Source organism: Amblyomma americanum, chromosome 1 (genome assembly GCF_052857255.1).
Source record: "Amblyomma americanum isolate KBUSLIRL-KWMA chromosome 1, ASM5285725v1, whole genome shotgun sequence".
NCBI classification, from domain to species: Eukaryota; Metazoa; Arthropoda; class Arachnida; order Ixodida; family Ixodidae; genus Amblyomma; species Amblyomma americanum.
The window spans coordinates 314,964,799-314,992,160 of NC_135497.1; the positions used below are offsets into that span (position 1 = coordinate 314,964,799).

The window sequence follows — 27,362 nt, forward strand, 5'->3', positions numbered from 1 at the left end:
GTGTACGCAGGACACCTAACATGGGCAACATGTCGCAGAATATAGTGACACATATACGAGCGCAAGGCCACTGCTTCTAGACGTGCCTGGTTGGCTCGAGAGCGCGAAAAGCAAACATTTGTCAAAGTCATCACCTTCCACTCGTAGCTTCTTTTCCAGTACAAAAAAAATTATGTGTGTGTGGGTAGGAGCAATTTAGTGTGCTCGCACTTATACTGGCCCTTCTCATTTACCCTTGCCTATCTGCCTTAAGCCTGTTTTTGGCATGCTGCTCACCGTGTCAGGTGGCAGCTCAATTAATAGTGAGAGGCTGTTCGGGAAGAACCACCAGTTTCGCAACCCATCCCATGCAACCAAGTCCGACCGATGGCAAAACCTGCCATCAGAAATGGTACGAAGACTGCCAGGGATCTATGAATGCAGAGAATGACGAATTCCTTATGTATGAATTGTTATTGCCCATTATTGCTGCTCAAACACTGGATCTGACCACCAGAACTGAAGTGAAAACCCAACTACTAGCTCACCTATTTCTATTTGGTCTAAACCACTCGTGCTCGGGTCTGCGGTTTAGACACTCCCACTAGCCTGAGCCTGAGGAAGCTCTCGCCTACCCGGCCGGGCCCAACAAGTGGGCAGAATTGGGTCAAGTCTGAAACAACACAAAAGCTATAAGCGTGCTACAGAAACGCAAAAGCTGTTACTATCAATTTCAGTGAAAAAGAGTGTGTAGTTGTTAGAATAAAGGCCTGAAATTCTTCAGCTTCTGCTTCTGTTGGAACATTTTATTTTTTCCCTAGAAGAAAGTACATTGCATTGAATGCCACACATACCAATTTGCTTTTCTGAAAATATTGAACTGAAGCCCACTTTCTGCCTCTTAGTTTCGGATTTATGTCACATAGCCTGTAACACCGGAATCGGATCGCCACCAACGCGCAAGAAGTCACTCCAGACCACAAGGCAGCCAGGTGTCCGCTTGTGTCCTTTTTCCACAGAGCACTATGCCAGTTGCTCGGCATAGTTTGTCGGTCTGCAGTGGGGAAGGAAGAGACGAAAGTGTCGGAGATAGCAGATGGGGCCGGTTTAAAGCACTGAGGCAGCATGCATCAATGGAGGGTCCAGGTTGCCCTGCATCGATAAGTCTGCAATTTTGAGACAGCAACTAATGATTCTAGAAGCAGAAGTTGCATTGGAAAGAACTCGATTCACCGGCACAAAATTGCTTCGCGTGAAAACAGTCAGGGAAATGGTGACCCCTGCAGAATAAACGAAGATCCGGCCAAAGCAGCAATAGAAGCAAATGTAGCAACGGCTCCCATGAATCAAGGGCGCTAAATACATTCTACCTGCACCTCTTGACAAAATACTGAACAACTTGTGCATCATGCAAGTGCGAGGTTTCCAAACCAAGATGCATGTCACTGATATAACGAACCTACCAGCAAGAATAAAAGTGATCTTTGTGCGCTCTTTTCAGCTACCTAGCCGGCGCCCTTGCACATGTAGATACCAGCACAAATAACACATTTAATGTTGCACACTGGAAAAGACAACCACTAGCATCAGTTGAACCATTGAATAAAGTGGCCATCAATGTCACTTTGCACTGCCATTTAGCCATCAAAATTGAAAATGTGTGCACCAAAATTTGCTACAGGCAGAAAGGGACTGCAGCTGTTCAGTTGTCAAAACTGTGCTGTTTGCTTCAAAACACATGCACGACTGGGAGACTGAAACTTTACAATTGTAGAGTCAATTTACTGCAATAATAGTCTTCTCGGTTAACTGTCCTTGCCTGTGTCCAATGCAATGTTTGCAGACACTTAAGGAACGCAAGTGCACGAGTTCAACCTGCGCCCATCCGTTACAGTCTCTCATAGCATGCGTTGCTTTGCAAAGTTCAGTTCAACATAGCAAACAGAGCTTGATCTTACTACAAATGTGTGTTACATCTGTGTCACACTTAATTGTGGTCTCCTGGAGAGGTATGTGCAAAAAAATTATGCCACCAACCACCATCTGTACTGTTAAACTCTACATCTTGCATTTGTACATGGTGTATATTGTAGCCCTAACCATATCTTTTCTTACTATAGCTCCGCCCTTTCTTTCCCTCACCGTCCTTTTGTTCCCGCGAGCCGCAGCTAAGGTGCTTCGGGTTTCGATTGTAGATGCCATGGCTAGCTACATGTTTTCCTTCCATTGTTATTTACCTTTATTTCATTAATAAATAGTCACTAGCAAAACAGCATAAGCTCTAGTTAACAAAGTCCAAGTGTCTTAAATCTAGACTCCAGTAATTATCCTCCAGGCATTACTCTGCAACATCATGTACAAGGTATGAAGGACAACAGTGTGCAGCATTTACAATCTTGAAACAAACTAGTTTATTACAAATGTTGTTTGCATTAAACACTTTCCATGCAACTTGGCACACATAAAACAGTGTTACTGCAGTGCATGAAGTCAAAGTATTTATAGAGAGCTAGAACAAGAGGCTGCTCTCATAGAAAAATGCAAAGCAATTATTGCACGAAGAATGCACAGAGAAAACAAGTACTTAAATTTCTATGATTCTAGAGATAAAAAATTGCAGGAAATCAAGGACAGAAAACTTCTTTACAGCAAACCTGACAGGGGGGAGTATCCCCATATTAAAGCAGCTGCTTGCGTCAGTAGAGAAGAAAACTTGAAATTATCTGCCTATGCTCAGAAACACTGATCAAAACAAAATGTTGCTGCTTTGTCAGAGACTGCTGAATAGCGTCTGCACCTCGCACTCTGCCTTCCTTCACAGGTGGCTAGCTTTGTATGTCATTTACCAGCGTTTATGCCGGTACAACGGGCCAGACGTAAACGGGTCATGCACACGCAAAAGATGCGAATGCTGCTGGCTACCATGAGTGAAAATTAAAATCCGCTGACTGCTTCTTTACAGCATGAATAAAATTCAAAGCAAGCAAGACTCCCCCCCCCCCCCCCACCAATTAAGAAAAAAGAGGCACCGATAAAATTTACACGCGCCTCAAAAACACGGGTGAATCATATGGACGCGCCCAACAGTGGCACACACCATAAGCGGCACGGACTCTCAGCATCCGACGGACAAACATACGGCGCACACAATCATCTCAACTTCGTCACGAGGACTAACATTCGCCCAGGCTGTTACCGAAGCGAGAAGCACCACACACAATACGCACACACGGTAGCAGCCGCTGTCACGGTCATCACTCGACACACGTTATTCGCGCACTGCACTCGAGTTTTCCGCGAGACAAAAGTCTTGGCGTGCTACGTACGCGCCGCACGGTGCGTTCAGGCTCAGTTTTTTTTTACTTCCTTTTTAAGGCGCAGATACTAGTTGCCTGGTAGAGAAAACACCTGGGGAGCAGCGGATATGCGGTTACCGCACAAGGGCGCACTTTTAATCCATTTTCTGCTCCTGAGTAACCACTCACACACGAAGTGCTCCGCTGCCCTCCTTCGGCGTGAACCGTCGCATTGCAGAATGCTTCCTTCACTTGCTGTCAGGTGTACTTCGCCGAAAACACCAAACAGGTCGTTTCCACACATACATGCGGCACTCAACGGTCGGGCACAACAGTCACACGGTCGGCGAGCTTCGCTTAACGACGTAAAAATACTAAGCAAACGCGCTAGAGCGCGCAAGCACCCGAGGACAACTCGCCGGCGGCCATATTTGTTTTTCTTCGGCGGTGGCGTTGGGGGCGTCATGAGTGATGTCACGCCGGCGCTCAAGCTCGTAGGCCACGTGGTGGCAGCCGACAAAACTAGAAAAAACGTCTAGTTTTGCTGCTTTCGGCGCAGTAATTTGTCCTTTCTGCCCTACGTCGCAAAGTATACACTGTGTTTAACTTAAAAGTCGATGTATCAGCGCTGTACAAAAAAAAACATTAATTAGAAAAATCACCTGCGGGAAAAAAATACTTGCGTACAATTGAATAGTAACGCTAAAGCGCCTTGAGCTACTTATGTGTTTCAGTGGGATAATGTCGTCTTCTGCTGACTGTCGAGTGGGATTTTTTTGCAATGCACCGGGCGCATATCGACTTTTAATAAGATGAATACTTTAATATTTGAGTAATTCTAATCAAGTTAATGTTGAAAAATATGCCAGTGAGAGAGCTTTCCTCAGACATCCCAATTACATCTCCATGTCACAAAGATGCGATGGCGTGGGTGTTGTGAAAGCAGATTCTTCCTGCCCATGTAACATGCATTGTGCAGTTGCGGAATATATTGATGACCGTAGCAGCATAAAAAGAGAAAAATTAATGGTGAATTCCAATCGCAGGCCTGGAGCGGTCTGCACGCTCTCTGACAGAGCGCGCGACCTGAAATTGCGATTGGAGTACACTTGCTCTGACCCGCCGCGGTGGCTCAGTGGTTAGGGCGCTCGACTACTGATCCGGAGTTCCCGGGTTCGAACCCTACCGCGGATGCTGCGTTTTTATGGAGGAAAAACACTAAGGCGCCCGTGTGCTGTGCGATGTCAGTGCACGTTAAAGATCCCCAGGTGGTCGAAATTATTCCGGAGCCCTCCACTACGGCACCCCTTTCTTCCTTTCGTCTTTCACTCCCTCCTTTCGTCTGTCACTCCCTCCTTTATCCCTTCCCTTACGGCGCGGTTCAGGTGTCCAACGATATATGAGACAGATACTCTGCCATCTCCTTTTCCTCAAAACCAATTAATATTATTATTATAATGTCACATTTGCATTTCCCAGCCGCATCTATGGCCACCGACGCTGGATGTTTTCTTTTTTTCTTCCCGCCTTAAGCCTCAATCCTTGGGATGCTTTCGAGGCATTCACATGTCGGCCCTACTGGCCAGCTTGCATGATAGAACTCGCCTCTGCGCCAGTGGCAGGAGAAGCGAGCGCGACTCACTGCCGTGGCAGGCGTATACAAATCTGAGGATGCGGCTGCCGCGATTTAAGGATTGAGTCCTGGAACAAACTGCACCTGCCATAGCTGCTATTCTCTTAGCGGTGTGTGGTTAGCGCCGGCAGGAGTGCGATCCAGTACGAGGCACATGGATGTGCATTTCACCATATGCTACACTACGCTTAGCGTTGGGAGGCTCTGTGCGCGCAGGCACACGGAATATACGCCTCACTTGTTTAGGGGGTCCTGACGTATTGCGAGCGCAGATAAATCATTAAATCCATATAAGGGCCAAATCAAAGAATTTTCCGAGCAAAGACGAAGTGAAACAGGTGCGTGCCCTCGCCCCTGAGACTCTATGTTTTGGTCTAATTGTAAAATTCAAGAGCTCTTAGCACAGGTGCTGTATGCCGAGGTTCTGGTGTCCAATAGGGCCACAAGCTGAGACATGGTGCGGATTACCTCGGTTGGCGTTGCTGATTGCCATTAACCTCCGTTCGCTGGACGCCTCGAACAATGGGCTCAAATCGCGCGGCGCCTTCTGGATCCTTTTGCGAGACTACAGCAATGAAAGTGCGCTTTATTTTTCGAGTTGCGCTGAAATTTAGAGTCGCTTTGCGTGAACATGGCAACAGCCGTATTTCGTGTTACAGTTTACACCCATACTGCACCTTTGACCTCAGCTTTAGAAATACCTGTACTTTTCCAGTGGCAATATTTTGTTGTGGGGACCAATGTTTCTTCCCTGCGTATGAAAAGCCTATTTTGCTCTTAACATCACCGTGCCTCCCAGAGGAGGTGTCAGGTTTTCTTTTCATAGATTGTCGGGCCCGTTAATTGTTCTCAGGCATTCACTCAGAACGTCTCTGTCTCTTGTGAGCGAGGCACAGTGTATGCTCCGCCTTACTTACGCATGCAGTTCAAATATATTTGTATTGGTACCCTTCTACGCCTTGCTTTGCCCACATCCTTATTGTATTCCTTCTCCGATGTAACGGTTGCGAGATCCTGCAAAAGAAAAAAAATTAAGGGCTCAAAATAGTACAGTCCGTTATAACAGACGCAACGCTAGAGGAATTTTGACTAGTTGTAGCGGAGGATTTCGTGAATACGAGGATGACTCACGCGTGAGGAATAAAGCCGAAACAAATCATAAAACCGCATTTGTTCTCATCTTACTCAAGAACGTGTTTATCAACCAACAACGTTCGTGGCCCGTTGGTCTAGGGGGTATGATTCACGCTATGGGTGCGAGAGGTCCCGGGTTCAAATCCCGGATGGGCCCGCTTTTACTTAGTGTGCCCGTTCATGCTGGTCGGCGAAATACATTTTTTGCGGCAGGTCTTTTCCTTTGAAGGTGACATCGATACACTCTTGCTATCCCGTGCGCACAGCGCCATCCTGCGCCAGGAGTAGAAGGCAGGCATGGCGGTACTCAAATTCCTGTAATGCAATTGCAGAAATTAAGTGCATTTCTCATTAATTTTAATTGAATTAATTATTTTTCTGCTCGCGTAAATTGCATGTCATGAATTAGTTTTCAACAGTTAATTTGGAAGCGAAAGTGATTAATTACAGTACAAATTACTTTTATTAAGAATGAACCACTGCTCTTGGTTACAGCAAAAATTTGATCTCTCGTCTGCCGGGTCGACCACTTCAACAGCAGGGGAACGCGCGGAAAAGCCTGGGCCAGCAAGCACTGCTGAGTTGGACAGCAGGCGGATGCCGATGCGCGCGCGGACTTAGCCACCACCTTGGAACCGAGAAACACGGAAAGCTACATGGCTTCTGGCGCACACCTGACAAGAGATTTTACCATTTTCCAGTTGTACGCAAGGCTTGAAAAGCTTTTCGTTATGCCGAAGACAGTGTTGCCATAAAATGCATCTGTAGGACGGCTGTTCAACATGGCGAATTGGGGACACTATCTTGAAAGCAGGGCCCACTTTGAAGCTGAGCTGCTCCTGCGATGCAGTAAATTGAGAAGACTGAATGATTGTGGGAGGTGTCTCCACTGGACTTTCTCTGTGTGTGCAAGGTAAAAAGTAATTGTAAAGCAAATGCAATTACCTTATGAAAGTAACTGAAATGTAATAAATGGGCAGTTTAGCAGTTTTCACCAAAGTAATTAGAAATGTATTTTACTGACATTTAAAAAGTAATTTTGCCATGTATGCTTGTAGGGAGAGACGCCGTGCTGGCTCGCTCCTGTCCCCGCGCTTTCATACCGCTAAGAAAAGAGCAGCCGTGGAAGCTGCAGTCAGCTCAAGGACTCGATCCGGAAGCAGCGGTAGCCTCGGCCTCCGATTGGGGTACGCCAGCCTGCCAGCGCGTCGCGCTCGCGTCTCCTGCCGCGCGCGCAAGGACGAGTTCCGGCAAACGCTCGAATGCGTACAGAAGCTACGCGTACGGCTTGAGTGTCTAATGAGATGGGCCTTCAGGTGCAAAGGAAGAAGAAGGATGTACGAAGTAGCGTAGTGTGCAAACGCGCTAGCACTTCGGTTTTCCCTTTGGTTTGTCTTTAGGTTGGAGCTGGGTTTTCAAACTCAAGCAGGCTTCAGACAAAGATGGGCGATAATTTCTCCAGCCCCACTGAAAATTCAGAGCAGAATAGTCAAAACACTTGAACAGCTGTCTTTCGTGTTATTTTATTATTCATATTTATAACTGCCTCGAGGGCCCCATTAAAGGGGTACTACTGGGGGGAGTGTATTTCATGGCACATAGTTGATTCGATGGATGGTCTGAGGGATGATGGTACGACCGCGTTGGCCTAGTCATTCCAGCCCTTTGGAGTGCGAACAAAAAAAAAATGACAGATGCGCAGATGCCCTGGCAGGAGGAGGGTAAACGGCCATCTCGTGGTTCGTGCGGCTGGAGATACGGTAGGCAGGTCTGATTACAGAACTGTTCATGGAATAATAGTAAACTTTTGAAAACGCACAGTCACGCCATAGTACGGCGATTTGCTAAGCTTGATACAGGAGCATTACGTTTTATTTCGGTGGCACTAACATGATAGGAATAGACAGAGTGGATGAATCTTGCTGCCCAATTTCGTGCTGCTTCTAGTTATGAAGTTTGCTTTGATAAGAGTCTCAAGCAGCGCATGTGTAGTTCAGTTTGGGACGAATACATGTTAAATAACCTGATAACTTTACTGAAGGGGGTGCTGGGCGGAAGGTTCGCGCTTTGGACTTCAGTTATTGAAATATATGGTTTTATAGTAGCGATATTTTGATCTGGTGAGCACTGTGTACCCTATGTGTTGACGGTCTGCATATGTGCCTCCAAGAGCAGGGATCATGTTTTGTTTTCAAAGATTGCCGGACCGTTGTTTGGAGGCATGCACTCAGAACGTCTGTTGACATTCCTGAGTGAGTGAGTGAGTGAGTGAGTGAGTGAGTGAGTGAGTGAGTGAGTGAGTGAGTGAGTGAGTGAGTGAGTGAGTGAGTGAGTGAGTGAGTGAGTGAGTGAGTGAGTGAGTGAGTGAGTGAGTGAGTGAGTGAGTGAGTGAGTGAGTGAGTGAGTGAGTGAGTGAGTGAGTGAGTGAGTGAGTGAGTGAGTGAGTGAGTGAGTCAGCGAGCGAGCGAAGAAATTTACAGTCGCAAAAGGATTCTCTCGGCGGAGGTGGGGTCTTCACTTCAGGGCCCCAGTGGCCTTTGCCGTCTAGCGAGCTCTGTCGATCAGCTTGAGCTGTTCTTCAGGCTTCGAGCAGAACAGCTTGGGTATTCCGCACATAGCGGCCATTAGTTCTAATGGGTGAGGCACGGTGTATTCTCCGCCTTGTGCATGACTGTTGGAATATATTTGTGTCGTGCCCCCTTCTATGCATAGCTTTGACGACATCTTTAGCGAAGTCCCTGTGTTACGAAACTGCTGTGAAATTTTCAAAAAAAAAAATACAGGCTACCTGAACGCCACAGTGCAGTAAAACGGACGCAACGCGTAGTGAATTTCAACTAGCTGTACAGACTCTCGGCTCAGAAATAAAAAACTAAATAAAACGTAAAACCGGATTTCTGAACATCTTACTCAAGTGCATGCTTTTGTGCTGCTGCTTTGCGTGGCCAGTTGGTCTAGGGGTATGATTCTCGCTTTGGGTGTGAGAGGTCCCTGGTTCAAATCCCGGACGGGCCCGTTGCTCCTTTTTTTCTAAAATATTTATTCTCCAATGTTCGCAAGGAATAGAATATTGAAGGCGTTTCCTGCCCAATAGCAACGCTTGCCTCGACGGATTCTGAGGGCTTGATCAATCATAGTAGCCATCGCGGGGCGGTTTCACATAATTTTGCTGCCCTGGTGGAGTCATGTTACTGCGGGCCATCTCCCTTTTTGTGTTAATACATATCGTATCGGAAACTTCAAACTTTGCTTATAAATAATGTATTCGCAGAGCAAAAGAAAACGTGAATGAACAAATCCGGAAGAGCTACCGAACTGAAGATATATACAAAAAAGCTCGTTAACGTAGGTAAATATGAGAAAGTGACTCAGGAAGTGGGCCAAAATAGGACAGTGATCCACCTAAGTCAACGAACTAAACAGAGCATAAATTCACGATAGGAGCGCTAGCAGTAAGTAAAAATGCTGCAGTCGCTAAATGTACAATCATTATAATAACAAATTAGATGGTTAAGCAAACCGATAAAAAATAAGATCCTGTCAGTGTTTCGCTGACAGGGCAAACACTCGGCTAATTTCTCTTGAGACGCTGCAAAACTAAAATTTGTGTGCGCTAAAACACCAAGAACAGATTACATCTTTTTTTGTTGGCGCCAAAAGTACGTTGCTGTCCACTGCTGCCGAATAGAGGGCCGTATTTTGTGCTACTTCTTTTGGTCAGCGAGTTGCCCAGATCGCAGATAAGCGAAAGTGGGCAGACCAAAGGAACTGTGACCGAACTGTTTGCCAGCGACATCTGACGGCTCGTGGCTATATGCGCCCCTACTGATCTTGCTCTCCTGCTCACCCAAACATATCCGTGGGATATGGGTCTTTTTTATACAAAATCCACAAGGGGGTGCTCTTTTTTTTTCGCTGACAAGCTGATTGAGTGATATATAATTAACGCATGAGAGTTGTTTTATCAATCGATCTCTATTCTGAGTTGCTGTCGAGGCTAAGCTGTTACACATGTAAGCAACAAAAGAACACACAGTTTCTTACCTCGTTATTGGGTGAGAGTCATGCGCAATAGGCTCGGTATTCTATCGAAAGCAACGCGCGGCTTCCGCACTACACCTGAAACATTACGTAAAAACGGTTTGTCTTATGGTTTGTGGTCATATAACGACTTACGCGACTTAGGCTATGAGGGACGCCGTAGTGAAGGGCTCCAGAAATTTCGATCACCTGGGGTTCTTTAACGTGTACTGACATTGCGCAGCACACGGATCTCTAGAATTTCGCCTCCATCGAAAATCTACCGCCGCGGCCGAGATCGGAGCCGCGTCTTTCGGGTGAGCAGCCGAGCTCCATAACCACTGGTCATCCGTGGCCGCTCATTAAGTACAAACGAATACACCGAGACGGAAAACGGAAGCTCTGTGAGATTTCCTTTGGTCTCTCCACTTTTTTTTACCTGCGATCTGGAGCAACTCAATGAGCAAATTAGGGAGCAAAAAATGCGACGTAGCATCGCGGCAGCCAATAACAACTGAGGATCTGATTCCAAATCGCCCTTTGCAACGCGTTTTCTATTTAATCCAGCAAAAAGCATTTTCTGGATCGCCGACTGGAATACTGTGCAGAATAACCCACCTTTAAGTCGATTACTTTCCTAGGAATGGCGGCAACCGAAGTGATCCATGTTGAAGTTTGCACCCACGGAGCTATGTTGCCCATAGCTGCAAAAGTTGATTCATTGCTGAAGCCTTGACCTTGAATAAATAAATAATTATTGCGGAAACTGTGAGTCAAAGCCGCAGAGGCTATAACAGATCAGCTCCGCTGGCCACTGCTCTAGAGCACTTGGCTGTCGCCGCAGCCGATCGCGCCTGATGTTAAACTGCAACACACTCTCGCGCTGTGCATTGCCCGTTGTCTTCATCTTCAGCCAATGCTGCTTTCGGAGTAATATGTGTATTCTCTTATTCTCAGCATTGCACAAGGTTGTCTTCATCAACCAATACTTCTATCCAACTAATATCGTCGAAGGACGTGCCAAGGACCCAGAAAACTATAACAATGAGCCTACAGAGCGTGTGACAGCGAGAGAGCAGCGCTCAAATTTCGCATTAGGAAGCTTGTCCAGCATTCTCGGACAAAAAAATTGAATATTGCAATATTGTAAGCTACTGTTATAGAAATAACGAAAATAATAGTCCATTCTTCCAAAGCATGGCAAAATAGATTTTCCATCGCTCGCATCGAGCAGTTGACGCCGCCATAGAGAACCAATAGTTAGCGTTTTTGACGATGAGCCTAGAGACAGACTGCGAGCACTACGATAACTCTGCATCCGATCACACCTCGTGCAAAACTGCAGCTCACATCGTCGTCTTCTTTATAGTAATACTGCTATCGCTTCCACTAATACACATTCTCTAGTGGTTAGAAAAAGTTTATTTAACATTCACAAGTAGACGAAGAGTCACAACGGGAAACATATAGGACACTAGAAAGGACGCGTATCAGAACTCAGACAATAAGAAAAACACACTAGTACAGAATACAATGGATCACTATATACAAATTTACGGCGATGAGATAAACAAGAAAATTACAGCGAGCTTGGAGATATCATAATGTAATGAGAATACATTCACATATACAATGAAGGCATGCATAATGTACTTTGAAATTTACACGCATACCTACAGAGAAGTATTGTGCGATCATTGTGATGCCTACCTATGGGACATTTATGTTGACACATGATTCGACTATGGGAACGGGAGTGCCCATGCTTTGCGCCGAACAAGCGGTGAGGTTAAACAAATCACGTCGGCCGAAAAACAAACCTGACATTTCCGTCGAATACGCCCACGAAAGTACATGACCAATGGCGGAGAAATGCCTGCTTACCAAGGAAAAAGAGCTCTTCCGCGAGGAAGGCGCGTCGAGATCGGAACTAGCGCGCACCGGCGACGACTTGAGGCAACAGCCACACAGTGGTTGCGCCACAGCACGAAAGCCCAAGCGACAATCAGCACTCGCGCACAACAGCCTCGAGGGCCACGACTGCGTGCTGTATACCGGCTAACTCCAAGGCCTCGAAACTCCACATGCACCGCTCGCCAAAAAACGTCGGCAACCACACATTCCTTACCCACATGTCGGTTTCCCTCCTGCGGCAGCCAGGGAGGGCACTGCGCTGACCGTAGGCAAAAGCCCCCATTCCAGGTGCCGCACGAAATCACGCAAGTGCCCAGGAAGAAACGACGCTGTCACTAGCCACCAAGAGACGGACTCCGCCACGCCTGCGCTCGCGAGGCACCAAAGGCCTACGCAGTACGTGCATATACACCGCTATATACTCTGTCCACAGCGATATCTAAATCTGGGCTGCCGTGGTGGGCGTGTTGATAAAACGTCACAGCAGTTGCATAAAACGCAGGCATCTGTAAACACTGCGGGATTCCAATGATTGCTAAATCAGGTACCAATTACCTGAGCCGCGTTCTCAGAAACTGAGGCGAGGGCCCGCGCTGAGAAATCGTCCACCCGCAACCAACGAAGCAGAAAACGGAGAGCCAGCAGCTGGCAGCAGACGGACACAGAGAAGAAGGTCCACCCCTCGAACGTGGCTGCTTAAGCGCCGCACGACAGACCAGCTGCGTGCGACCCCACTCCCCGAGAAAAAAGAATCTAGAAGAGTCTGAATCGATCTAGAAACCGGAGAGGCGGCTGGAATACATGTCCAGTGAACCATATCCGGTCGCGAAAAACCGATTGGACAAGATACCGCCGCTCCAACAAGGGCAGATCAATGTTAACAGCAATCGCAACACTGCTGCATACCTCGTCTAGAACCAAATTTCACGTCGAAGCAACTATCCCGCACGGTCATACTCTATCCAAAGAAAACGGATGCTATTACTGCGTGTGATTGGCACAACACATTCCCTGGCAAAACATCTTTCTGGGCTAATTGGTGCATTTTGAACCTAGGAAAAGGACCAGCGCCAAAGCATGCAACGCACACGAAGAAAGGACTAGACAAGCCCTCACTAACAACTGAATAATATTGAAGGAAGGCACGCCTTAAATAGGGCGATAAACCGAGGTGGAAAGGAGGCGAGCGATCAATTGTGAAAGATAACAGCAAGCCCAAGCAAGCAACAATAGATGACTCAAACGCAGCTGCTTCTGAAAAGGCGAAACCGGCCGTTGCATTAACGAACGATTGGGGGAACATGTCCGAAATTTAAGTCAGTTAAAAGATAAGTACGCACATTTGGTTGCACACGTAAATAAGTGCAGAGGATGCGTGGCTCGTTTAGGTGAGACATGGATTGTAGGTAAGAGTGCCGACAAGACTGCGTGTGTTAGCCTGGAAGCTTACTATATTAAGAGATATGGCGACACTTGCATCAGCACTCCCTCATTATTCCTCTTTGCTGCAGATGGTAGACTTTTTAGAATCAGCTAACGTTTGAGTCTTTCATGTCTTGTCGCTTGCTTGGGCTTGCTGTTATCTTTCACGATTGTTCGCTCTCCTCCTTTTCACCTCTATTCCTCGTCCTATTTAAGGCGTGCCTTCCTTCAATAAAATTCAATTGTTAGTCAGCGCTTGTGTCTTGTCCTTTATTCGTGTGCGTTGCATGCTTTGGCGCTGGTCATTTTCCTAGGTTCGTCATATCATCTACTGATGAGTTTTGGTCAACCCAAACTGCTGCTGGAGCCAAACCACCGGTGTGCTCTTCTTCGTGACCACCTTGCAGGACCCACTTGGTAGTACTGGTACAATCGCACTATTTGTTCGAATGTACGAACAATTTGGTAAATGATGACGGTCAAAGTGAAACAGTGTTCTTCAATTGTGTAGAGGCTTCTGCCATCCACGGTGTCAGGAAATTGACACAGGTCTTTGTCGGCGTTAAGTGTAATTCAGCGGTATGCCTGTCGACTTCTGGAGGACGAGGTTACGAAATAAGGAAAGGCGTAAGAAGTGCGTCACTCTGGGTGTAGAGCACGCCTTGATAAATAATAATGATAATAATTGGTTTCGGGGAAAGGAAATGGCGCAGTATCTGTCCAATATATCGTTGGACACATCACCCGCGCCGTAGGGGAAGGGATAAAGGAGGGAGTCAAAGAAGAAAGGAAGAAAGAGGGGCCGTAGTGGAGGGCTCCGGAATAATTTCGAATACCTGGGGATCTTTAACCTGCACCGACATTGCAGAGCACACGGTCGCCTTAGCGTTATGCCTCCATAAAAACGCAGCCGCCGCAGTCGGGTTCGAACCCGGGAACTCCAGATCAGTAGCTGAGAGAAATTAGTTCCGAGTGAAATTAGTTCATCAAGAGAATTTGATGACACAATCGGAATCGCATTGGTAACACATACATACCCCTCTGCATCTATCGCGCTGATCATCATTTTCTTTTATCGCGGGCTTTGCCGTACGCAGTTTGGAGATGCGGCCTTGAGGACTCATACATAAGAATGACTATATATCTTATTTTGCTTCTAGCAGTCGAAATGTAGTAGTTGCTACCCCTGCACTCTTAGAGGCTCTGTTTCAGCGTCCTGTGTTTTGTCTGTCATAATCCTTCAATGTGAGCTAGCCTGATAAGGCAGTACAGCTCCTCTATTATCGCAGCTCCTCTATTCTCCTCTGCTCGATCAGTTTTGACAATCTGAAGGGGAATTTACCGTGAAGCACTCTTGGCATCAGAATGAGATCTAGCAGAGTGCTCTTTATCTCGGTAACAGACCCTGAAAATCTAGTGGCGATTTGCCTGATTAGCTAAACAGTTTTTTCCTAGTGCACACGGCGACAGTGCTTGCATTCTGGCTCTGATCCGCTTCCCTTTTGCTATGCAGGCCCTGCTTGCAGTCTTTCTGCCGTGGATATCGGCCACTTAGTGCGACCTGATGTGGCATCCTTCGAAACCACCGACAGTGGATTTCCACCGCGCCTGCGCGTCTGACGATGTGCTTTCGTCGCATCTTGCTTTCGCGCCCTTTCTGGACGCACCCGGCCCGGTAGAACTCGCCTGGAAACCTCCTTTCGGATCGACAGCAACATCATCCTCTTCCAAGTAATAAGAAGCCAGCCCGGAAACTTCCGCTTCAGTGGACACGGCGACAGTCCTTGCATTCTAGCTCTGAACCGCTTCCCTTTTGCTATGCAGGCCCTGCTTGCAGTCTTTCTGCCGTGGATATCGGCCACTTCGTGCGGCCTGATATGGCATCCTTCGACACCACCGACAGTGGATTTCCACCGCGCCTGCGCGTCTGACGATGTGCTTTCGTCGCATTTTGCTTTCACGCCCTTTCTGGACGCACCCGGCCCGGTACAACTCGCCTTCAAACCACCTTTCGGATCGACAGCAACATCATCCTCTTCCAAGTATATAAGAAGCCAGCCCGGAAACTTCCGCTTCAGTGGACACGGCGACAGTGCTTGCATTCTAGCTCTGAACCGCTTCCCTTTTGCTATGCAGGCCCTGCTTGCAGTCTTTCTGCCGTGGATATCGGCCACTTCGTGCGGCCTGATGTGGCATCCTTCGACACCACCGACAGTGCATTTCCACCGCGCCTGCGCGTCTGACGATGTGCTTTCGTCGCATCTTGCTTTCACGCCCTTTCTGGACGCACCCGGCCCGGTAGAACTCGCCTGCAAACCACCTTTCGGATCGACAGCAACATCATCCTCTTCCAAGTATATAAGAAGCCAGCCCGGAAACTTTCGCTTCAGTGGACACGGCGACAGTGCTTGCATTCTGGCTCTGAACTGCTTCCCTTTTGCTATGCAGGCCGTGCTTGCAGTCTTTCTGCCGTAGATATCGGCCACTTAGTGCGGCCTGATATGGCATCCTTCGACACCACCGACAGTGGATTTCCACCGCGCCTGCACGTCTGACGATGTGCTTTCGTCGCATCTAGCTTTCACGTCCTTTCTGGACGCACCCGGCCCGGTACAACTCGCATGCAACCCACCTTTCGGATCGACAGCAACATCATCCTCTTCCAAGTATATAAGAAGCCAGCCCGGAAACTTCCGCTTCAGTGGACACGGCGACAGTGCTTGCATTCTGGCTCTGAACCGCTTCCCTTTTGCTATGCAGGCCCTGCTTGCAGTCTTTCTGCGGTGGATATCGGCCACTTAGTGCGGCCTGATATGGCATCCTTCGACACCACCGACAGTGGATTTCCACCGCGCCTGCGCGTCTGACGATGTGCTTTCGTCGCATCTAGCTTTCACGCCCTTTCTGGACGCACCCGGCCCGGTACAACTCGCATGCAACCCACCTTTCGGATCGACAGCAACATCATCCTCTTCCAAGTATATAAGAAGCCAGCCCGGAAACTTCCGCTACAGTGGACACGGCGACAGTGCTTGCATTCTGGCTCTGATCCGCTTCCCTTTTGCTATGGAGGCCCTGCTTGAAGTCTTTCTGCCGTGGATATCGGCCACTTCGTGCGGCCTGATGTGGCATCCTTCGAAACCACCGACAGTGGATTTCCACCGCGCCTGCGCGTCTGACGATGTGCTTTCGTCGCATCTTGCTTTCACGCCCTTTCTGGACGCAGCCGGCCCGGTAGAACTCGCCTGCAAACCACCTTTCGGATCGACAGCAACATCATCCTCTTCCAAGTATATAAGATGCCAGCGCGGAAACTTCCGCTTCAGTGGACACGGCGACAGTGCTTGCATTCTAGCTCTGAACCGCTTCCCTTTTGCTATGCAGGCCCTGCTTGCAGTCTTTCTGCCGTGGATATCGGCCACTTAGTGCGGCCTGATATGACATCCTTCGACACCTCCGACAGTGGATTTCCACCGCGCCTGCGCGTCTGACGATGTGCTTTCGTCGCATCTTGCTTTCACGCCCTTTCTGGACGCACCCGGCCCGGTAGAACTCGCCTGCAAACCACCTTTCGGATCGACAGCAACATCATCCTCTTCCAAATATATAAGAAGCCAGCCCGGAAACTTCCGCTACAGTGGACACGGCGACAGTGCTTGCATTCTAGCTCTGAACCGCTTCCCTTTTGCTATGCAGGCCCTGCTTGAAGTCTTTCTGCCGTGGATATCGGCCACTTCGTGCGGCCTGATATGGCATCCTTCGACACCTCCGACAGTGGATTTCCACCGCGCCTGCGCGTCTGACGATGTGCTTTCGTCGCATTTTGCTTTCACGCCCTTTCTGGACGCACCCGGCCCGGTACAACTCGCCTTCAAACCACCTTTCGGATCGACAGCAACATCATCCTCTTCCAAGTATATAAGAAGCCAGCCCGGAAACTTCCGCTTCAGTGGACACGGCGACAGTGCTTGCATTCTAGCTCTGAACCGCTTCCCTTTTGCTATGCAGGCCCTGCTTGCAGTCTTTCTGCCGTGGATATCGGCCACTTCGTGCGGCCTGATGTGGCATCCTTCGACACCACCGACAGTGGATTTCCACCGCGCCTGCGCGTCTGACGATGTGCTTTCGTCGCATCTTGCTTTCACGCCCTTTCTGGACGCACCCGGCCCGGTAGAACTCGCCTGCAAACCACCTTTCGGATCGACAGCAACATCATCCTCTTCCAAGTATATAAGAAGCCAGCCCGGAAACTTGCGCTTCAGTGGACACGGCGACAGTGCTTGCATTCTGGCTCTGAACCGCTTCCCTTTTGCTATGCAGGCCGTGCTTGCAGTCTTTCTGCCGTGGATATCGGCCACTTAGTGCGGCCTGATATGACATCCTTCGACGCCATCGACAGTGGATTTCCACCGCGCCTGCGCGTCTGAAGATGTGCTTTCGTCGCATTTTGCTTTCACACCCTTTCTGGACGCACCCGGCCCGGTAGAACTCGCCTGCAAACCACCTTTCGGATCGACAGCAACATCATCATCTTCCAAGTATATAAGAAGCCAGCCCGGAAACTTGCGCTTCAGTGGACACGGCGACAGTGCTTGCATTCTGGCTCTGAACCGCTTCCCTTTTGCTATGGAGGCCCTGCTGGAAGTCTTTCTGCCGTGGATATCGGCCACTTAGTGCGGCCTGATATGACATCCTTCGACGCCATCGACAGTGGATTTCCACCGCGCCTGCGCGTCTGAAGATGTGCTTTCGTCGCATTTTGCTTTCACGCCCTTTCTGGACGCACCCGGCCCGGTACAACTCGCATGCAACCCACCTTTCGGATCGACAGCAACATCATCCTCTTCCAAGTATATAAGAAGCCAGCCCGGAAACTTCCGCTACAGTGGACACGGCGACAGTTCTTGCATTCTGGCTCTGATCCGCTTCCCTTTTGCTATGGAGGCCCTGCTTGAAGTCTTTCTGCCGTGGATATGGGCCACTTCGTGCGGCCTGATGTGGCATCCTTCGAAACCACCAACAGTGGATTTCCACCGCGCCTGCGCGACTGACGATGTGCTTTCGTCCCATCTTGCTTTCACGCCCTTTCTGGACGCACCCGGCCCGGTACAACTCGCCTGCAAACCACCTTTCGGATCGACAGCAACATCATCCTCTTCCAAGTATATAAGAAGCCAGCCCGGAAACTTCCGCTTCAGTGGACACGGCGACAGTGCTTGCATTCTGGCTCTGAACCGCTTCCCTTTTGCTATGCAGGCCCTGCTTGCAGTCTTTCTGCGGTGGATATCGGCCACTTAGTGCGGCCTGATATGGCATCCTTCGACGCCACCGACAGTGGATTTCCACCGCGCCCGCGCGTCTGACGATGTGCTTTCGTCGCATCTAGCTTTCGCGCCCTTTCTGGACGCACCCGTCCCGGTACAACTCGCATGCAAACCACCTTTCGGATCGACAGCAACATCATCCTCTTCCAAGTATATAAGAAGCCAGCCCGGAAACTTCCGCTTCAGTGGACACGGCGACAGTGCTTGCATTCTGGCTCTGATCCGCTTCCTTTTTGCTATGCAGGCCCTGCTTGCAGTCTTTCTGCCGTGGATATCGGCCACTTCGTGTGGCCTGATGTGGCATCCTTCGACACCACCGACAGTGGATTTCCACCGCGCCTGCGCGTCTGACGATGTGCTTTCGTCGCATTTTGCTTTCACGCCCTTTCTGGACGCACCCGGCCCGGTACAACTCGCCTTCAAACCACCTTTCGGATCGACAGCAACATCATCCTCTTCCAAGTATATAAGAAGCCAGCCCGGAAACTTCCGCTTCAGTGGACACGGCGACAGTGCTTGCATTCTAGCTCTGAACCGCTTCCCTTTTGCTATGCAGGCCCTGCTTGCAGTCTTTCTGCCGTAGATATCGGCCACTTAGTGCGGCCTGATATGGCATCCTTCGACACCACCGACAGTGGATTTCCACCGCGCCTGCGCGTCTGACGATGTGCTTTCGTCGCATCTAGCTTTCACGTCCTTTCTGGACGCACCCGGCCCGGTACAACTCGCATGCAACCCACCTTTCGGATCGACAGCAGCATCATCCTCTTCCAAGTATATAAGAAGCCAGCCCGGAAACTTCCGCTTCAGTGGACACGGCGACAGTGCTTGCATTCTGGCTCTGAACCGCTTCCCTTTTGCTATGCAGGCCCTGCTTGCAGTCTTTCTGCGGTGGATATCGGCCACTTAGTGCGGCCTGATATGGCATCCTTCGACACCACCGACAGTGGATTTCCACCGCGCCTGCGCGTCTGACGATGTGCTTTCGTCGCATCTAGCTTTCACGCCCTTTCTGGACGCACCCGGCCCGGTACAACTCGCATGCAACCCACCTTTCGGATCGACAGCAACATCATCCTCTTCCAAGTATATAAGAAGCCAGCCCGGAAACTTCCGCTTCAGTGGACACGGCGACAGTGCTTGCATTCTGGCTCTGATCCGCTTCCCTTTTGCTATGCAGGCCCTGCTTGCAGTCTTTCTGCCGTGGATATCGGCCACTTCGTGTGGCCTGATGTGGCATCCTTCGAAACCACCGACAGTGGATTTCCACCGCGCCTGCGCGTCTGACGATGTGCTTTCGTCGCATCTTGCTTTCGCGCCCTTTCTGGACGCACCCGGCCCGGTAGAACTCGCCTGCAAACCTCCTTTCGGATCGACAGCAACATCATCCTCTTCCAAGTAATAAGAAGCCAGCCCGGAAACTTCCGCTTCAGTGGACACGGCGACAGTCCTTGCATTCTAGCTCTGAACCGCTTCCCTTTTGCTATGCAGGCCGTGCTTGCAGTCTTTCTGCCGTAGATATCGGCCACTTAGTGCGGCCTGATATGGCATCCTTCGACACCACCGACAGTGGATTTCCACCGCGCCTGCGCGTCTGACGATGTGCTTTCGTCGCATCTAGCTTTCACGTCCTTTCTGGACGCACCCGGCCCGGTACAATTCGCATGCAACCCACCTTTCGGATCGACAGCAGCATCATCCTCTTCCAAGTATATAAGAAGCCAGCCCGGAAACTTCCGCTTCAGTGGACACGGCGACAGTGCTGGCATTCTGGCTCTGAACCGCTTCCCTTTTGCTATGCAGGCCCTGCTTGCAGTCTTTCTGCGGTGGATATCGGCCACTTAGTGCGGCCTGATATGGCATCCTTCGACACCACCGACAGTGGATTTCCACCGCGCCTGCGCGTCTGACGATGTGCTTTCGTCGCATCTAGCTTTCACGCCCTTTCTGGACGCACCCGGCCCGGTACAACTCGCATGCAACCCACCTTTCGGATCGACAGCAACATCATCCTCTTCCAAGTATATAAGAAGCCAGCCCGGAAACTTCCGCTACAGTGGACACGGCGACAGTGCTTGCATTCTGGCTCTGATCCGCTTCCCTTTTGCTATGGAGGCCCTGCTTGAAGTCTTTCTGCCGTGGATATCGGCCACTTCGTGCGGCCTGATGTGGCATCCTTCGAAACCACCGACAGTGGATTTCCACCGCGCCTGCGCGTCTGACGATGTGCTTTCGTCGCATCTTGCTTTCACGCCCTTTCTGGACGCACCCGGCCCGGTAGAACTCGCCTGCAAACCACCTTTCGGATCGACAGCAACATCATCCTCTTCCAAGTATATAAGATGCCAGCGCGGAAACTTCCGCTTCAGTGGACACGGCGACAGTGCTTGCATTCTAGCTCTGAACCGCTTCCCTTTTGCTATGCAGGCCCTGCTTGCAGTCTTTCTGCCGTGGATATCGGCCACTTCGTGCGGCCTGATATGGCATCCTTCGACACCACCGACAGTGGATTTCCACCGCGCCTGCGCGTCTGACGATGTGCTTTCGTCGCATTTTGCTTTCACGCCCTTTCTGGACGCACCCGGCCCGGTACAACTCGCCTTCAAACCACCTTTCGGATCGACAGCAACATCATCCTCTTCCAAGTATATAAGAAGCCAGCCCGGAAACTTCCGCTTCAGTGGACACGGCGACAGTGCTTGCATTCTAGCTCTGAACCGCTTCCCTTTTGCTATGCAGGCCCTGCTTGCAGTCTTTCTGCCGTGGATATCGGCCACTTCGTGCGGCCTGATGTGGCATCCTTCGACACCACCGACAGTGGATTTCCACCGCGCCTGCGCGTCTGACGATGTGCTTTCGTCGCATCTTGCTTTCACGCCCTTTCTGGACGCACCCGGCCCGGTAGAACTCGCCTGCAAACCACCTTTCGGATCGACAGCAACATCATCCTCTTCCCAGTATATAAGAAGCCAGCCCGGAAACTTTCGCTTCAGTGGACACGGCGACAGTGCTTGCATTCTGGCTCTGAACTGCTTCCCTTTTGCTATGGAGGCCGTGCTTGCAGTCTTTCTGCCGTAGATATCGGCCACTTAGTGCGGCCTGATATGGCATCCTTCGACACCACCGACAGTGGATTTCCACCGCGCCTGCGCGTCTGACGATGTGCTTTCGTCGCATCTAGCTTTCACGTCCTTTCTGGACGCACCCGGCCCGGTACAACTCGCATGCAACCCACCTTTCGGATCGACAGCAGCATCATCCTCTTCCAAGTATATAAGAAGCCAGCACGGAAACTTCCGCTTCAGTGGACACGGCGACAGTGCTTGCATTCTAGCTCTGAACCGCTTCCCTTTTGCTATGCAGGCCCTGCTTGCAGTCTTTCTGCCGTGGATATCGGCCACTTCGTGCGGCCTGATATGGCATCCTTCGACACCACCGACAGTGGATTTCCACCGCGCCTGCGCGTCTGACGATGTGCTTTCGTCGCATTTTGCTTTCACGCCCTTTCTGGACGCACCCGGCCCGGTACAACTCGCCTTCAAACCACCTTTCGGATCGACAGCAACATCATCCTCTTCCAAGTATATAAGAAGCCAGCCCGGAAACTTCCGCTTCAGTGGACACGGCGACAGTGCTTGCATTCTAGCTCTGAACCGCTTCCCTTTTGCTATGCAGGCCCTGCTTGCAGTCTTTCTGCCGTGGATATCGGCCACTTCGTGCGGCCTGATGTGGCATCCTTCGACACCACCGACAGTGGATTTCCACCGCGCCTGCGCGTCTGACGATGTGCTTTCGTCGCATCTTGCTTTCACGCCCTTTCTGGACGCACCCGGCCCGGTAGAACTCGCCTGCAAACCACCTTTCGGATCGACAGCAACATCATCCTCTTCCCAGTATATAAGAAGCCAGCCCGGAAACTTTCGCTTCAGTGGACACGGCGACAGTGCTTGCATTCTGGCTCTGAACTGCTTCCCTTTTGCTATGCAGGCCGTGCTTGCAGTCTTTCTGCCGTAGATATCGGCCACTTAGTGCGGCCTGATATGGCATCCTTCGACACCACCGACAGTGGATTTCCACCGCGCCTGCGCGTCTGACGATGTGCTTTCGTCGCATCTAGCTTTCACGTCCTTTCTGGACGCACCCGGCCCGGTACAACTCGCATGCAACCCACCTTTCGGATCGACAGCAGCATCATCCTCTTCCAAGTATATAAGAAGCCAGCCCGGAAACTTCCGCTTCAGTGGACACGGCGACAGTGCTTGCATTCTGGCTCTGAACCGCTTCCCTTTTGCTATGCAGGCCCTGCTTGCAGTCTTTCTGCGGTGGATATCGGCCACTTAGTGCGGCCTGATATGGCATCCTTCGACACCACCGACAGTGGATTTCCACCGCGCCTGCGCGTCTGACGATGTGCTTTCGTCGCATCTAGCTTTCACGCCCTTTCTGGACGCACCCGGCCCGGTACAACTCGCATGCAACCCACCTTTCGGATCGACAGCAACATCATCCTCTTCCAAGTATATAAGAAGCCAGCCCGGAAACTTCCGCTTCAGTGGACACGGCGACAGTGCTTGCATTCTGGCTCTGATCCGCTTCCCTTTTGCTATGCAGGCCCTGCTTGCAGTCTTTCTGCCGTGGATATCGGCCACTTCGTGTGGCCTGATGTGGCATCCTTCGAAACCACCGACAGTGGATTTCCACCGCGCCTGCGCGTCTGACGATGTGCTTTCGTCGCATCTTGCTTTCGCGCCCTTTCTGGACGCACCCGGCCCGGTAGAACTCGCCTGCAAACCTCCTTTCGGATCGACAGCAACATCATCCTCTTCCAAGTAATAAGAAGCCAGCCCGGAAACTTCCGCTTCAGTGGACACGGCGACAGTCCTTGCATTCTAGCTCTGAACCGCTTCCCTTTTGCTATGCAGGCCGTGCTTGCAGTCTTTCTGCCGTAGATATCGGCCACTTAGTGCGGCCTGATATGGCATCCTTCGACACCACCGACAGTGGATTTCCACCGCGCCTGCGCGTCTGACGATGTGCTTTCGTCGCATCTAGCTTTCACGTCCTTTCTGGACGCACCCGGCCCGGTACAACTCGCATGCAACCCACCTTTCGGATCGACAGCAGCATCATCCTCTTCCAAGTATATAAGAAGCCAGCCCGGAAACTTCCGCTTCAGTGGACACGGCGACAGTGCTGGCATTCTGGCTCTGAACCGCTTCCCTTTTGCTATGCAGGCCCTGCTTGCAGTCTTTCTGCGGTGGATATCGGCCACTTAGTGCGGCCTGATATGGCATCCTTCGACACCACCGACAGTGGATTTCCACCGCGCCTGCGCGTCTGACGATGTGCTTTCGTCGCATCTAGCTTTCACGCCCTTTCTGGACGCACCCGGCCCGGTACAACTCGCATGCAACCCACCTTTCGGATCGACAGCAACATCATCCTCTTCCAAGTATATAAGAAGCCAGCCCGGAAACTTCCGCTACAGTGGACACGGCGACAGTGCTTGCATTCTGGCTCTGATCCGCTTCCCTTTTGCTATGCAGGCCGTGCTTGCAGTCTTTCTGCCGTAGATATCGGCCACTTAGTGCGGCCTGATATGGCATCCTTCGACACCACCGACAGTGGATTTCCACCGCGCCTGCGCGTCTGACGATGTGCTTTCGTCGCATCTAGCTTTCACGTCCTTTCTGGACGCACCCGGCCCGGTACAACTCGCATGCAACCCACCTTTCGGATCGACAGCAGCATCATCCTCTTCCAAGTATATAAGAAGCCAGCCCGGAAACTTCCGCTTCAGTGGACACGGCGACAGTGCTGGCATTCTGGCTCTAAACCGCTTCCCTTTTGCTATGCAGGCCCTGCTTGCAGTCTTTCTGCGGTGGATATCGGCCACTTAGTGCGGCCTGATATGGCATCCTTCGAAACCACCGACAGTGGATTTCCACCGCGCCTGCGCGTCTGACGATGTGCTTTCGTCGCATCTTGCTTTCGCGCCCTTTCTGGACGCACCCGGCCCGGTAGAACTCGCCTGCAAACCTCCTTTCGGATCGACAGCAACATCATCCTCTTCCAAGTAATAAGAAGCCAGCCCGGAAACTTCCGCTTCAGTGGACACGGCGACAGTCCTTGCATTCTAGCTCTGAACCGCTTCCCTTTTGCTATGCAGGCCGTGCTTGCAGTCTTTCTGCCGTAGATATCGGCCACTTAGTGCGGCCTGATATGGCATCCTTCGACACCACCGACAAAGGATTTCCACCGCGCCTGCGCGTCTGACGATGTGCTTTCGTCGCATCTAGCTTTCACGTCCTTTCTGGACGCACCCGGCCCGGTACAACTCGCATGCAACCCACCTTTCGGATCGACAGCAGCATCATCCTCTTCCAAGTATATAAGAAGCCAGCCCGGAAACTTCCGCTTCAGTGGACACGGCGACAGTGCTGGCATTCTGGCTCTGAACCGCTTCCCTTTTGCTATGCAGGCCCTGCTTGCAGTCTTTCTGCGGTGGATATCGGCCACTTAGTGCGGCCTGATATGGCATCCTTCGACACCACCGACAGTGGATTTCCACCGCGCCTGCGCGTCTGACGATGTGCTTTCGTCGCATCTAGCTTTCACGCCCTTTCTGGACGCACCCGGCCCGGTACAACTCGCATGCAACCCACCTTTCGGATCGACAGCAACATCATCCTCTTCCAAGTATATAAGAAGCCAGCCCGGAAACTTCCGCTACAGTGGACACGGCGACAGTGCTTGCATTCTGGCTCTGATCCGCTTCCCTTTTGCTATGGAGGCCCTGCTTGAAGTCTTTCTGCCGTGGATATCGGCCACTTCGTGCGGCCTGATGTGGCATCCTTCGAAACCACCGACAGTGGATTTCCACCGCGCCTGCGCGTCTGACGATGTGCTTTCGTCGCATCTTGCTTTCACGCCCTTTCTGGACGCACCCGGCCCGGTAGAACTCGCCTGCAATTCACCTTTCGGATCGACAGCAACATCATCCTCTTCCAAGTATATAAGATGCCAGCGCGGAAACTTCCGCTTCAGTGGACACGGTGACAGTGCTTGCATTCTAGCTCTGAACCGCTTCCCTTTTGCTATGCAGGCCCTGCTTGCAGTCTTTCTGCCGTGGATATCGGCCACTTCGTGCGGCCTGATATGGCATCCTTCGACACCTCCGACAGTGGATTTCCACCGCGCCTGCGCGTCTGACGATGTGCTTTCGTCGCATCTAGCTTTCACGCCCTTTCTGGACGCACCCGGCCCGGTACAACTCGCATGCAACCCACCTTTCGGATCGAAAGCAACATCATCCTCTTCCAAGTATATAAGAAGCCAGCCCGGAAACTTCCGCTACAGTGGACACGGCGACAGTGCTTGCATTCTGGCTCTGATCCGCTTCCCTTTTGCTATGGAGGCCCTGCTTGAAGTCTTTCTGCCGTGGATATCGGCCACTTCGTGCGGCCTGATGTGGCATCCTTCGAAACCACCGACAGTGGATTTCCACCGCGCCTGCGCGTCTGACGATGTGCTTTCGTCGCATTTTGCTTTCACGCCCTTTCTGGACGCACCCGGCCCGGTACAACTCGCCTTCAAACCACCTTTCGGATCGACAGCAACATCATCCTCTTCCAAGTATATAAGAAGCCAGCCCGGAAACTTCCGCTTCAGTGGACACGGCGACAGTGCTTGCATTCTAGCTCTGAACCGCTTCCCTTTTGCTATGCAGGCCCTGCTTGCAGTCTTTCTGCCGTGGATATCGGCCACTTCGTGCGGCCTGATGTGGCATCCTTCGAAACCACCGACAGTGGATTTCCACCGCGCCTGCGCGTCTGACGATGTGCTTTCGTCGCATCTTGCTTTCACGCCCTTTCTGGACGCACCCGGCCCGGTAGAACTCGCCTGCAAACCACCTTTCGGATCGACAGCAACATCATCCTCTTCCAAGTATATAAGAAGCCAGCCCGGAAACTTGCGCTTCAGTGGACACAGCGACAGTGCTTGCATTCTGGCTCTGAACCGCTTCCCTTTTGCTATGCAGGCCCTGCTTGCAGTCTTTCTGCCGTGGATATCGGCCACTTAGTGCGGCCTGATATGACATCCTTCGACGCCATCGACAGTGGATTTCCACCGCGCCTGCGCGTCTGAAGATGTGCTTTCGTCGCATTTTGCTTTCACACCTTTTCTGGACGCACCCGGCCCGGTAGAACTCGCCTGCAAACCACCTTTCGGATCGACAGCAACATCATCCTCTTCCAAGTATATAAGAAGCCAGCCCGGAAACTTTCGCTTCAGTGGACACGGCGACAGTGCTTGCATTCTGGCTCTGAACCGCTTCCCTTTTGCTATGCAGGCCGTGCTTGCAGTCTTCCTGCCGTAGATATCGGCCACTTAGTGCGGCCTGATATGGCATCCTTCGACACCACCGACAGTGGATTTCCACCGCGCCTGCGCGTCTGACGATGTGCTTTTGTCGCATCTAGCTTTCACGCCCTTTCTGGACGCACCCGGCCCGGTACAACTCGCCTGCAAACCACCTTTCGGATCGACAGCAACATCATCCTCTTCCCAGTATATAAGAAGCCAGCCCGGAAACTTCCGCTTCAGTGGACACGGCGACAGTGCTTGCATTCTAGCTCT

The 27,362-nt window shown here is 51.0% G+C and overlaps 1 long non-coding RNA gene across 1 annotated transcript in view; it reads right to left on the minus strand.

Annotated features, from left to right (window-relative positions):
• Positions 1-6,133: 6,133 nt before the first annotated feature.
• Positions 6,134-27,362, minus strand: part of LOC144098751 (uncharacterized) — a 389,833-nt gene continuing 368,604 nt past the window's right edge. The window contains exon 4 of the long non-coding RNA XR_013307237.1: positions 6,134-6,357. This is a non-coding gene — a long non-coding RNA (uncharacterized LOC144098751). The remainder of the gene's footprint in view (positions 6,358-27,362) is intronic.